This window comes from Neolamprologus brichardi, chromosome 2 (genome assembly GCF_056152115.1).
Source record: "Neolamprologus brichardi isolate AB-2024 chromosome 2, ASM5615211v1, whole genome shotgun sequence".
Taxonomy (NCBI): domain Eukaryota; kingdom Metazoa; phylum Chordata; class Actinopteri; order Cichliformes; family Cichlidae; genus Neolamprologus; species Neolamprologus brichardi.
This window is the reverse complement of record NC_142105.1, coordinates 16,673,529-16,678,887: the sequence shown is the minus strand read 5'-3', so window position 1 is coordinate 16,678,887 and position 5,359 is coordinate 16,673,529. Positions and strand designations below refer to the sequence as shown.

Sequence of the window (5,359 nt, the reverse complement as noted above, 5' to 3'; positions counted from 1 at the left end):
GAACTAAAATATATATCCTGCTGCTTTTACACACGCATTCACATAACGCTCAGCGATTCTCTGCGCGATCAACCTCTCACATGTTTAAGCTTGCTGCGGGAGATTTCACTTGTCATGTTTGCATAGTAAGCTAACGATTGATAAGACGATGCCAGAGGAATTGGTGCGCAAATTATCATCACTCACCAATCAGTGCTGTCGCTCTCTATACACAGTTCGCGCGATTGCAAAGTGTAAGCAAAAAACAAGCGCAAATTCAAACGCGATTTCAATATGTCACATATTGACAGTGGCTCACCGATGCCAATGACATAATTACCCAGCTACATTTCTGAAAGAATGCAAAAGCATTGACATATATTTTTCCTTCCTACGATAGGCCGACGAGCAGAGCAGGGCAGCCCGACTGGAAAAATCGCTAGCGATTTTGCGAGCCCTGTATCTGATTGAGGAATCACTCATCTTTGGAAAAGAGAGTTTATTACAGAGAAATGGCTCTTTCCAAAATAAAAGCTATACTATATGCTTCTTCTGGGCTATATTCTCAGCAGCATATTAAACATATCAGGTCCCCATAAGGAGAATCATGTGCTAACGGCTGTCTAAATGACTCGGTAAAGTTTGTATGCGTGCTTGTTGTTTTTGTCTGCTTCCACTTGTCTTTGCACTAGGATGCTTTCGGGTAAATGTGCAGTCATATTCGTTGTGTTCCCACTAGTGCTGTCAGCCTTAATCTGAAATGAGGTTAACGCCACAACACGGCAAATCTCCGTTAACGAGCTACCGCGGATTGCCCCGTGTGTGGGGCTGGACAGCGTCAACACATTAACGAGCTAACTGCGCTAACACACTAGTTCCCACTCATGTAATTGAGCATTGCTTGGCACATCTGACATACTGTTTTACTTTAGTCCATGACTCGCTTACCTTCAGGGTCATACATCACATGAAGACCAAAATAGTTCCAGACGCCAGATCTGAATGAGGGTGGGGGAGGTTCAATTTGCCATGTTGCAACGAGCTTAACTTCTGTCTAGCTAGCTTGCCCTGCGCTCAGTGAATCTGTGTTCGACTACTCCGCCTAGGCTGCACTGTCGAGCGCAGATCCACTGAGCGCTCAACACAGACAGCACCGTCAGAAGGAAAGTTGATAAAATAAATTAAAAATGTTGTATTGTTCGATACATATGCGTACCGAACCGAAAGCACTGTATCGAACGGTTCAATATCGATACGAGTATCGTTGCACCCCTAGTACTTACAGACCCAACAGTCGCTGTTAAATTGGTCTTTATCTAACCGCCTGAAGAAAAAAAATGTCTGTCTATGATTTCTAGGCAATATGTTTAAACCAAGCATATATAGACGGACTTTATAGTCAGTCTATAATAAATTATAATTAAAATTACAGTGCATGTGGATAGAAATATGCTACAATCCTGTTTTGTGTGTACACCTGGGTGCAGCTGGTACTTTAAAGCATTGCAGTCTGTACAAAGCAAAGGTGTGTAAATAGTTATGATTTTCTGAGGAAGTTAGTCAGCTATCTGTAACTTTGCTACACAGTACGTATCAAGCTTGCTTGCTCAGGGAACATAAGATCAACAGCTGACTAAAGTTTACTTGATGGCAACAGTGTTATGCAAAGACATTTTCTGATTTCATATACTAGTTTGCAGAGTATGGAGTATTTGGCACATTGTTGCAGACCACCCAGCCCCATGCAACTACAGTGGGGGCTTGTTCAGACCTGTTCGTGGTGGTTGTTGGACTGAAGCAGGACAGCCTTTTTCCACAGATTTCTCAGCACAGTGAATGAGCAGAAGGTGGTTCTCCAGATCTTGTGATGTGGTTCTGTTGGCTTCATGGTGATGTTCAGCTTGGCCAAAGGAGAATGAGCTGGTGCCCCAAGTGGAGGACTTCAAGTACTTTAGCATCTTGTTCACCAGTAAGAGAAGGGAGTAGGAAACTGATAAACTGGTGCAGCATCTGCAGTAATGTGGATGGAAAACATGAAAACAAGAACACAAGCAGGCAAACTGGCAATATGCAGTCACCCCCATCATTAGATATACCTGTTGTTCACACAAATATCCAATCAGTGAACCACATGGCAGCAAGTATTTAGGCAATTAGACACGGTCAACACGACCTGCTGATGTTCAAATAAAGCATCAGAGTATGGGAAGAAAGATGATTTAAGCTTCAACATGGCATTGATGTTGGTGCCAAACGAGTGTCTGAGTATTTAAGAAAATGCCAATCTACTGGAATTTTTCCAACCAACCATCTCTAGGGTTTTTAAAGAGAACGAGAAACTATCCTCCTGGTAAAAACGCCTCGTCAGTGCATGAGGAGAATGGCCCAACTGCTTTGAGCTCAAATGAAGGGAACAGTAACTTAAATATCTATCAAATATGCACAACATGTTTAACCTTAAACTGTGTGCTTGCCAAGTAAAAACAGGAAAATGAGTCTACAGTTCTCACCAAAATTGGGCAATAGAAGATTGGAAAAATGTTGCCAGGTCTGATTTCTATTGTAACTTTTGGATGGTAGGTACTGATGGTGGTGTAATGATTTGGGGGATATGTTCTTCTGACACTCGGGGCCCCTTAATATCAAAGAGCATTGTTTAAATGCCATAGCCTATGTGAGTATTGTTGCTGACCATGTCCATCCATCCCTGTCTGACCACAGTCACATCTTCTGATGGCTGTTTCTGGCAGGCTAACATGACTAACAGAGCACATTTGGGTGGAATGAGAGTTTTACATACTAAATGAATCTGTAGCAACCGTGTTAAGCTGCAGGTCAACATTGTTGAAGACAAAAATGAACATGCTGATGAGTGCATAATGTATAATATCACGCAAACACATACTACTGGATTTACTTTATACCTCTTTCACACATTGATGGGAATAAAAATAATATGACCCTACCAAATAGCTAAATATCATATTCAATAAGAAAATGAGCTTTCAATGAAAGGAAGACAAAGTTTAGATATTGGTTGTTTACCTTTCTTTTCTCCTTGCAACCTTTGCTTCCATCCATACTTCAGATCATTTTTCTTTGTTCAGTGTTAAGCACCAGTTTTTCATGTTTCCTTTTGAGTGGCAGGCAGATAACTTTGAATGTGCACCTTGAATGCGGCATAATGAGACACATATTCATATTAATGCACTCCGTATACTCAAAAGAAGACTTGAAAGGGAGTCGTGTGCCGTGTGTGTGCGTGGGCTCCGAGTAAAGGTGCGTGTGTGTGGGAGGAGAGGTGGTCTTCAGTGTCCGGCTCGAGCAGCCTGAGAGAGTTTAGCAGAGAGAGAGAAATAAAGAGAAAAACAGAGTCTAGAGGGAAAGGCCTTGAGAAGTATGGGAAGATGAATGTGGGGGAGGAGATAACCACCAGGGAGACAAGGAGGAAAAATAGTGGAGGTGTGCCTCAGATGTCTGTGTCTGTGAAGGATGTGGGAGTCCCTGTGCTTATTGGCTATAAAGGTCTCTGTGGTAACATTACCCATGGGTGATTACAGGTTTGTAGCTCAAATGAAACTCTTGCAAGCCCTGAAAAATCAGTGTAAATGGAAAATTTCCATTTTTTATAACTCTAAACTAATTTTTCATTGTTTTGTTCTAAATTTTGAGTTATGCTCAGGAGCACAGTGCAGAGTAAACATCAGCCATAGCTATTGCGACCACTTGTTTTGTCCCTCTTTCTGCCATGACGTCTTCATTTGTGCATAGAACAGATGAAAGCTCAAACTGCTCATGCACGTAACAACTGTGGTCACAATTTTAGAAATAAGTGTTTTTTTCTGAAAAGAGCACATTTCATTCTGCAAAGTAAATCCACTCTGTGACCCAGCATGTGAAAGCCTCGCTAAAGCTCAAAATGCTGCTTTTTTACTTTTCTTTTCAAAAATTTAAAAACATCTAGTGCAGCAAAGAAATTTCATTTCATATTTTTCATTATTTTTCGCTTGAAGATATCAACCTGCGTCCATTATTTGCATCATTATGACACCACAGTAATTCAGACCAACAATTACACTGATTAAGCTCCTGAATAAAACTACACTAAGCTTTACATTAAACTGTTGATGGGTCCAGTCCACACAGCATTATCTCAACAGGTTAAAGGCCCTTTAACGCGCTGCACTCTGTGACGTACCTTTTCTTGACATACAGAAATGAAGCCTACAGGCACACAGTGAATTAAACATGGACATGGGACATGGCACACATCTGCATGTGCATCAACCTATGTGAAAGGGCCTTAATGACAGGAAGGTCACCAGTATCACTAAGGGGCAAATTTCACTGGCTGACTGGTCAATTTACACCCCCAGAGGTGTGTGGCTGTCGTGCTTCCCTCCTCGAACCTCCTCGAATGTATGAACCTTGCTGGACAAGGATTCGAAGTAAAATAGTGTATTGTTTATTAGCATTTTAAGCATCAAGAACTTTAGAATAATCTACATTTGTCAGACATAGTTTTCAGAAATATTTACAGACAGTAAACAATGAAAACACTGGAAAGTTGGGTCGCTCTGAATTGTGTCAGTGCTCGGCTGTTTTTGTGCACAGCTGGGATTCTCGGGCTGCATCTTTTCAGACGCTGCATCACATATACAGTATATTTTTAAATATTTTTAAGCAGGTGTGCACTGTTAGTTTATTTTTTGTAACAAACAGAAACACCTTTGATAACAGATGTCCAACTGAGAGTGTACTTCACAGCACCCCTCTGGCAGAGGGATGTCTGAGTTTGGGATTGTTTAAAAGGAAGGAGGACTTCTACACATCTGTGCAGGCCAACCTGATATGATTCATTTTGCTATAAGAGAACCAGATCATAATTCTATTCGGAGGTGATGGCAGTGGTGGGATTTAAACCCACGCCTCCTCAGAGACTGGAGCCTAAATCCAGCGCCTTAGACCACTCGGCCACACTACCACTGCTGCCGGGCAAGTTTTTTAGGAGTGTTAGTTCAGAGAGAAATACCACCCAACTTACCATTCATGGAAGTATTACTGAGGAAGGGATGACATCAAGGTTGGATTTATCATATCAAGTAAAACTGAATCAAACTGAACTGGAGCTGATGATACAGAGATAAACCACTGCCAATCACATTGTGCACCATCGCTGTCCATAAAGACACTGGATACATGTTGCCATCTTTAATGGTAAGTGACACAAGAGGCAGTTCTAACTTGAATTTAAAATAATTCAAGGATTTATTAGTTCAATAATTTAAAAGATCAATAATAATGGCAAGACAGAAAGCTCGATGGCCCAGGTTTTTAAAATGATTGAGTTCTAATCATCTTGGTCGCCTGTTTTCAATAA

The 5,359-nt window shown here is 41.3% G+C and overlaps 1 non-coding gene across 1 annotated transcript; it reads right to left on the bottom strand.

Moving 5' to 3' along the window:
* Positions 1–4,881: 4,881 nt before the first annotated feature.
* Positions 4,882–4,963, bottom strand: trnal-uag (transfer RNA leucine (anticodon UAG)). Its single transcript has one exon. It is a non-coding gene; the product is annotated as a tRNA-Leu (tRNA).
* Between the last annotated feature and the right edge of the window lie 396 nt (positions 4,964–5,359).